The sequence below is a fragment of the Poecilia latipinna genome, unplaced genomic scaffold (genome assembly GCF_001443285.1).
Source record: "Poecilia latipinna isolate Pla-1442-1.1 unplaced genomic scaffold, P_latipinna-1.0 Scaffold710, whole genome shotgun sequence".
In the NCBI taxonomy this organism is placed as follows: domain Eukaryota; kingdom Metazoa; phylum Chordata; class Actinopteri; order Cyprinodontiformes; family Poeciliidae; genus Poecilia; species Poecilia latipinna.
In genome coordinates, this window is record NW_015113326.1 from 48,592 (window position 1) to 57,419 (window position 8,828).

An 8,828-nucleotide genomic window follows, 5' to 3' on the forward strand; every position below is an offset into this window, starting at 1 on the left:
CTTATTGTAAAAACAAACTGAATTTCTTTTAAATCTTTAAATTAATTTCTAAAATTGCACAAAAACAGCATGAACAGATTAATCAACGACTCAAATAATCGTTACTTGCGGGTCTAATCGCAGAAACACTGATTGTAATTAGAGACTGTATTAAATTGAAGTATTTTATTAATTGTATGCTATGATAACTTGAAAAGTTTCATTTCATACCTGCAGAATAAATGTTATATTGGTGCAAACTGACACATAGAGGCCCTGATTAATCAGTAATTATATCAATAATCACTAATTGCCTACAGATTGTTTATTTTTATTTTTATGGTAACTGGACTTATTTCTGGCTTGAATCTGCTCCTTACAACCAAAGTGTCTTGTTTCCTGTATTAAACCTGAGGAGCATCAACATGCAGGTTCATCGATCCGGCAGCCAAAGTTTGGGATCAGCTCTGATGAACTGATTTCAATATTCTGACATTTGAAAGAAATGTCACGAAGAAAACAACAAAGACGCCATTGATTGGCAAAAACAAATGTTATTTGGAGCAACACTTCTTCATCTCTCTGATAATCATTTTTAGCTTTCAGATGCCTTGATGAGGAATAAAAGCCATTTGCGTAACACTGCAGCAAATATAAATCATTACCAGAGTCTAAATTTATGCTGAAGAGTGAGTAAGCTTGAGACAGGCTGCGACATTTGCAGGATTTCATCATGTTGTGACGGTTCTTAATCGCTTAATATTAAAGATTTGGAGATTTCTGGCAGGTGAGGATGAGCTAAAGTGTTTGTTTTTTCTTACTCTTCAAGCTTCAGACATTTTCCACTCGACTGTGAACACACTAATGGAGTTATTTTTCTGCTGTCAGATTCTCACTCTTCCTGTGGGATGCACTACGAGTGTGTGTTACAACAACATCGGGGTGAATCACACTGGTTACCGGGTTTTAGTAGCACTTTTCGCTGGAATATCAAAACAAAGCATGAATCATTCATGCTGAAATATTTTAGAGCAAACATTAAGAAGTCTGAGTGAATAAATTTGTTTTGAGTTAAATACTAGTAGGAGATGGGCTTGTTGGAGCTGCAGGTACACCTTTTAAAGCCGGATATGTTTTCAAAACATGTAAATTTATTCTGAAGTTTTAAAAAGATATTACATTTGTTGATTAAAAACTGTTTTCATGATTAGTTCGTGTTTCTAGGACACAAATTATGGAACTTTTCAAGGATTTTAAGCATCAATTTCAAAGCAAAACAGATAATTTATGGATTAAAAATTCAATTATTTTCATTTAGCAAAGTTTTCTCAAATGCATTCAATCCATTTGCAACTGGTCAATCGGAGAGAAATCCACTAGGTCCAGTTGGGAACCATTATTTCTCAAACTCTGACTCCCAGTGGTGGTGGTGCAAAAACTGGAGAAAAACAAATGCAAAGCTCATTTTATGTTCCACTTATGATAGAAGCTTGGCAGTAAAAAGACAAACAGTTTGTGTCGTACTTCACATTTTCTATTGTGAGATAATTAAGTCTGTTTTAGGCCTGTCACAATAAATTTTGCTGGATGATAAATTGTCGGAGCCGAGAAAAAAAAAAAAAAAACACTTAGCACTGGAACAGGACGATATTTTAAATACCAAAAATAAATCGGAACGTCCAAAAACAAACGGAAATAAAAAACCATATACAACCAAACTATTCACGTGTAACAGGGTTTTATTTCAACAATATAATAAATGTGAAGTTAAAAATGTATTTATTCTATGAATGCATTTTGTTTAGTCAACAAGTTGTTTCTCCAGATTTTGGTTGATATTTTGAATTCTGTTATGCTGCTCTTGGCAGTTGGTGGTTACCATAGTAACCAGTAACTGCTCTTGGCAGTTGGTGGTTACCATAGTAACCAGTAACTGCCAGCTCCTCCCCCTTTTTCTGTTGCCGTCGGTAACTGTAGCACATACTAGGATCAGCTTTGTGTTTTCTTTACAAATATATTTTCACATGTATTTCAATAATTTTAATATACAGTTTTTCATAGTAATTTAGCTACGTTTTGTATAAGATTTCAACTGTTATTAATGTTGTCCGTTTTAGCTATGTTTGATTTTACAAACGGTAAATGCCATTAACTGCTCACTGGGAGCTATTGCTTTGTAGTTTGTTTAGGGATATTTATTTTATGTTTAGAGGCAGAAGCTACTGGACTGATGTGAACCACCAACTGCATTTCTTCTTTTGTTAGAAATACAGTGAACTTGAATGTGTCTGTTGTGAAGTAAACCTGGACCTGAGAAGGGTTACAGATAAAATGGATTATAAAGTTTCTGTAAACAATCTTTCTTCTAAAAAAATACTAAAATTGAATTTTTTTAGACTTTTTAAATCATATAATTAATTGAGTCAGTAATAATCTTACTCTGATTAAAAATAAACAGCCCAAAGATCTAGTTCTGGAGCTGAACTTGGGGGGCCATAAAAAGTCATCCCAAGGGTCACAAATGGCCCCCGGGCCACAGTTTGGACACGCAGCCATGTGCCAACACTGATTCTGATTCATAGAGGTTTATTCAGCTCTTTTTCTCTTAAATATTGGAGAAGTCAGTACAGACAGAGCCGCTTTGGATGTTCGCTGACTGACACATGACTGCTGGCACGATCTCTGTAATTTGGCAGGAAAAGCAGACACATATCACTTGTCTGCACCAGGGTGTTCTCAGCGGCTCGGACGCTCATTAGAAATGCAGCAGAGATTTGACCAACATGTCCGCACAGCCCTTGTAAAGCCACCGAGACGGAGGACGGGCAGGTAAAATGCCAGAAGAGGCCTCTGTGTTTGAGGAAGGCAGCGTCCTGTGGAGAGCTCATTCCTCTGGAGAAGACTCCAGGGAGCGGGATAGAGGAGATGAGAGGAGGGGGGCCACTCTGCGCTGTCCTTGTTTCTCACTTCAATTCCAAACGTGAGCTGAGCGTCTAATGGAGGACTTCTTTGAAGGTTTGTCTGCAAACTGCAGTCCAATGAGACGGCTTTACAAGAAGCAGCTAAATACATTTTAAAGGGGTCAATTATGTATTTAGCTTTTGGATGTTTTTCTACTTTCATTTGGATTTCTACTGCTAAAAAATTACACCCTGATGTTTTTTTGGGGGGAAATTCGCTAATGTTTTTTGTGTCTAAAAAAATATAAAAAAAAAAAAAAAAAAGATAAAAAAAAAATTCCACTGGGGTTACCTAGCAACCCCTATGGAGTTCCACCGTCACCTAGCAACCCAAGCGGAACTCAAGCATGTTTTTTTTTAGCTGGTTGGAGCTATAGCTGTACAATGGCTGCTGGAAAAGACAAGTGTTCTGAAGCAACATTCAGCTTCTATTGACTACAAATCTGGTAAAATTGCACAAACAGCTGAAACAAGTTCCTCTAAATAAAGATTAAAAACCCACCTGTTTAGAATCGCTTCTGAACCATAATAAATGAAACACTGACCAACGTATTCAATAACTGTTAACTTTGTAATTTTCTGTTTTCATTATGTATAGCACCTTGAACCGCCTTGTTGCTGAAGTTGTCTCAATTTCTTCTAAAACACAACCCACACACCTAAAAAAAAGCCAACTTCAACTTTTTGGCAATACGTTGATGTTCTATGCTGTTCCAAAAACTCCAGAATGTTAAGTCACATTCCACGTGCGCCACACTGTTGCTAAGCAACCCCAATCAAGTCCAGTCAATCATCTAGCAACTCAAGTTGAGCTCCACCACGATTGTTCAGCTGATTTTACAACTGTAAGTGCTGTACAACGGCTGCTGGAATAGTGGATTAAGTATTTTGTTTGACATACCATCCAGAAACCCCTTGCTGCATTCTTGTTGATTGTGCAGGAGGCTCCACTTATGCTTTTCACAGATGTACAGTTGTGTAATTGTGCATCTGTTTGCAGCCATTTTCATGTGTGAGTGAAACAGCCCCTAAAACAACTCAACCTGAACTGAAATCTAATTAAGAATGAGTTTCTGAAAATAAATGCAACGTTTCACATTTTGCATTAAGGAGCTGCTGTTTTGGATTCCTGACTGTCCCTGATACACTGATACAACAAGACATCTGTGACTGTAATCAAGTGAAAATCGCTGTGGGTCCCATTTCATCAGCACTGTGTTATATAATGACAGAGCCAGGCCGTTACACAATCTCTGCTACTGTGGGACCAGTTCAGTTTTTAATTTGGGACAAAGCTAACTTTAAAGGAACTTTTCAGCAAAATACAGGAGCTCGTTTTAAATCAATAATTCCTTAATATTGATTAAAAAGTACAAGTTCCACTTGTTTATAATAAAACATTTTCTCATGTTAGAACTTTTTCATCAGTATTAGTGTATTATTGATTTCAAAGAAGTTCCTATATCTTGCTGAAATTTTACTTGTAAGTTTGTGTCGTCTTATTTCAAGTGTGTTAAGATGTTTTGCACTAAAAATGTGACAAAAAATCCTCGGTAAGATTTTGTGTTTTTGTAGCAGAAGCATGTGATTTCTAACCGCAAACATCAACTGGAATTAACTCAATTCGTTTTGTTCAAATGTAAAGAAAGAATATTTCCTTAACTTTTGCTTTGTCTGTGTCTTCCTCCAGATTTGTAGAACAACGTTTAGTTGTACTTTATTAAAACCTCATCCCGGTCCCTCGTATCCCCTTTTCTTCTCATTCCTACATACAAAAGCCTTTTTTTTAAAACGAAACACCAAAGTGAAGAATAAAACTGGCCTAATGAAGATCCAGTGACATATTTGTTCAATGAAAATCATCTTTAAACAGCTCAATTTAACTGAACCACAAACCAGTGGAGCACATAATCTCCCTTCATTATTCATCCTACCATGCACACAGCATTATCTTTTTTCTTCATACAGAGAATAATATAATAACAGCGGTTATTTACATTTAAAATGCCAGTAAAAAGCAAAGTAGCATTAATTAGACAGATATTTATGCATATCATGCTTTCCTGAAAGTTTATTTGTTGCATTTTAAAACAGACCTTGGATGAATAAAGCTATTTTCAACACATTTGGGTTTGTTTCTGTGTGTTTGAGATCAACTCCAAATGAGGTACAAACTATGACAAAGTGTGAATGTTTGTGGGCTCATCGAAGAACGAACGGACAGATTTAATAAAGTCATGGAAAAGAGAAGCGAGTATTCATCATTCGCTTCTGGCCTGAAATTCTGCTCAGATAGATAAGCCCACAGATTAAGAGGAGATTTTCACCTGTCTGGAAAAGCCTGATAGATGACAGATCCACAATGAAACAACCGTACAGTTCTGAAAAGCAGAAGTGGCGCCTCCTGTGCAAAAAACAAGAATGCAGAAAGTGGTTTCTAGATGGCAAGTCAACAAAAAAAAACACTTGTCTTTCAGCAGCCATTGTACAGCAAATGCAGAGGTAAAACCAGCTGACCAAATGTGGTGGAGTTCCCTTTGGGTTGCTAGGTAACGGGTGGAATTCCGCTGGGGTTGCTAGGTAACGCACTGTGGCTACTGATTTGAGACATCACATTCTGAAGGTTTTTGAAATGGGTCATTTTCCAAACACCAAAAAACATGAAGTTATTGCCAAAAATTTTTTTTTTTTTTTTTTTAATTGTTGATCTGTTTTTAGAAGCAATAGAGACTCAAATGTACAAAACCTGCAAAATGTTAATTTTGCAAAATACATCCCCTCTAAAGATTCAAGACTAATCCTTACATAAATCTTCACACTACTGTGTTTCTGTATTTCATTTTAATAGCACACAACAACATGGTTCTATGCGTTCAACACTGAAGCATACATAAGTCAGGTCGCCAAAAAGTTTACATCGTCAAAAAATTTAAAAAGTAACAGACCAGGCCTTGATACAGCTAAATACTGTAAATTTCACACCTTTAAACCCATTATGAACAAATTCAGACTAGGATTGCATGAAAATGAGACAGAACTTCATGTTTCTACAAATCTCCTTTGTTTTCTCACTTTTAGATCCACTCATAACAAACAGAGTGGATCTAAATCGATAAGCGTGGTATGAATTCAAGTCTGCTTTTGGATCCGACGTTAAAATGAAAATCATTAATAAGCATCAATAAGGAGAAATCTGGATTAGTCTGCTTTACTGTACTGGTGTAGTATTTAAAGATACTGATGCTTTGCAGATCTTGTCATCTATAAATGTTTTAGGGAGCAATACAACTCCAACGCACAAAGATATTAACATTTCAAGAGCAAGAAATGTTTTCCGCAGAAGAAATTAAATTAATTCACCTCAAACATTCAGCGATAGGAAAGGCATCAATTCATCCAGAACGTGACTCGTGTTATTTCTGTCGATATCAACATTTGTTTGATGAACAGAAACATTTAAGTGTGACAAGAAAACAGAAACGGTAAAATATTCACAAAATCTGTCAAACCAAACTCTGAAATGTATAAATAAATAAAGAGAAAACTGATGGGTTGTTTTTTGACAGGGTACAAAGAAGGCCATCTAAATGCTGCAGTTACTCTTTAAAAAAAAACACATATACTTTATTTTAATTTGATCGACTGCGGTATATATTGTTCCGAAAGCTGAGAAATTCTCAGGTTTACTCATAGCATACCAATGAAACCTAATAGATGCTAATTTAGGCTGAATGATTTTGTCTCCTTTCTGAGTCTCCGCGCAGAGAAAAGATGAAAATAAATGAAAAAGTTAAAGATGGCTGATCCATTCCATTACATTTGCTCCAAAGAATCGAACATCATTGCCCTCTACCACCTGCTCTTGCTGCAAATCATCTATTTCTCATAAGTAGCACATATCTGGAAGTTTATTGATTATTTGAGATTTTATTTTTGCACCAGGTGTTCCAGGCAGGTAATGCACACTTAATAATCTGGTGCTGCTTGTTGAGGATGGGGTGAGGGGGGGGACTCTGTTCATATTCTGACAAACCTCTGCAAACCAGCACTGACATCACGTCTGTCTCCATGGCGATGTGGCGGAAACGTAGGCTGCTGGTATCTGGAAGCAAAGCGCAGGAAGAGATTGAAAGAGAGACGGAGATAGGGATGGACAGAGAGAATGAGAGTGTTGGAAATCCTCTCAGAGAGGCGTGAAGGAATAAAGTGTCAGGAAGTGACTGGGTCTGAATGCTAATATCAGAGGCTTCGGATGGACAGGGGAGCACATGAACGCGCGGACCGGCGGCTGCCTCCATGGTGTCTCTTTCAGTTTTGTCAACAATCAGGCGGTATCAAGTGAAAAACAGCTGAAATGTCACCTGAGCCAATGGCTGGGCTCAATCTTTGGCTGTTCCCTCACAGAGAGTCACCAGAGGACAGAAAGGAGAAGAGAAAACTGGTGAAAACGTTCACTTCTTCACATTAGGGTCAAAATGATTAATCGTGATTAATCGATTATTAAAACAATCGTTAATTGGAGTCTCCAGACTCTAAAACATGCAAACTGTTGAAAGAACAACAGAGCAGTACCTAAACTAAACCTGCAAAAAATATATATAATCTTATAATCTGCATTTAAGATCAAAAACCTTCTTTGTCTGTAAATCTGTTCTCCTTAAGTTGCAGTTTTAGCTTCACCTTAAAAACAAACAAAAAAAAAACATCAAAACAAAAAACCTCCTAATTTGGCACTGTTTTCTATCCTGTTATTAATTGGTTAATCCAGAAATTAGTCAACAGATCAGCACCACACTGTATTGATGCTAATCAATCAGAAAAAGCTGAGCTTTTCATATGTTGATGCTAAAACCTTTCAGCTGCAGATGCATTCTTTGCTAGCAAGCATACATTTAAAAAATGCTTTATTGTCTCATTTTAGACATTAACATGTTTACATTCATGAGTAAAAATTAATTAAGATAGTTATTTAGTTGTGTCTTTTTAATCCAGAGTATGTACTAATCTGATTAATCGATTAATCGTCAGAATAACCGATTCTGACATAATCACTACAGATCTGAACGTCGTTCAGTTTCACAACCCTGATAAATCTGACTTAACCTAAATGTCAGCTCTGCTACTAAGATCAAACCGTTTTTTCTCAGTAACAACAAAATGAAAAGCGAGTGAGAGCACTCCCCTCAGTGAAAGCTTTGAAAGGAAATTGTCCTCAGAAAGGTTTAAGCTCAGTAAACCTCCAAGGACATCTCTCTCAGTCTCATCCACATCATTTTGGGACACAATGCACCCAATCCATCAGAGAAAACAAGGCCTCATGATTCATGTTTGAATTATGTGTAGGCTGGGGTTGAATGCAAAAACAGGATTTGGGTTGGAGCAGCTCCAGCTGTGACCTTGGATGGAGAACGGATTCAAAATGGTGACGTATGAAATAAACCAAAAAGGAAAACGAGGATTTATCATTCTGATGGTGAATTATCAGTAGATATGAACCAGCCGGCTTTCTCTCTCCAATGCTACTTTACAGTTTTCCTTGAGGTCTGACTCACCAAAGCCGATTTTATTTCTGAAACTAGTGTTTAAACGCTACGGATCAGTTCATCCTTTACTCATTTGTAAATCTGTTTCATTATTTCATCCAAACCTCCTTCTATTTTATGCCTGCATCTAAACTTTTTGCCCCTTTTGCTACTTTTCAGCCAGGGGCGACAATTTTTCATCCATCTTAGTTAAAAATACAACATTCGATGGAGAATTCAAACAAACATGTATTTTAGTTAAACAGGTAAGAAAAAAATCTCAAAGTTGTACAGATCCCCAACTTGTTGGTCAAGATATCATTTTTAGTTCATTCCCAGAAACAAAAATAAAAACCATCTTTGAAAA

At 36.7% G+C, this 8,828-nt stretch overlaps 1 protein-coding gene and 1 long non-coding RNA gene across 3 annotated transcripts in view; both read right to left on the reverse strand.

The window, feature by feature from the left end:
* The window catches only part of magi2a (membrane associated guanylate kinase, WW and PDZ domain containing 2a), a 116,099-nt gene that overhangs the window by 19,491 nt on the left and 87,780 nt on the right, over positions 1–8,828 (reverse strand). The gene's annotated exons all lie outside the window — the stretch shown is intronic.
* The window catches only part of LOC106955151 (uncharacterized), a 12,278-nt gene continuing 3,649 nt past the window's right edge, over positions 200–8,828 (reverse strand). Inside the window, exons 2-3 of the long non-coding RNA XR_001426516.1 lie at positions 5,991–5,994; positions 200–210 (exon numbers count right to left, since the gene is read on the reverse strand). This is a non-coding gene — a long non-coding RNA (uncharacterized LOC106955151). The remainder of the gene's footprint in view (positions 211–5,990; positions 5,995–8,828) is intronic.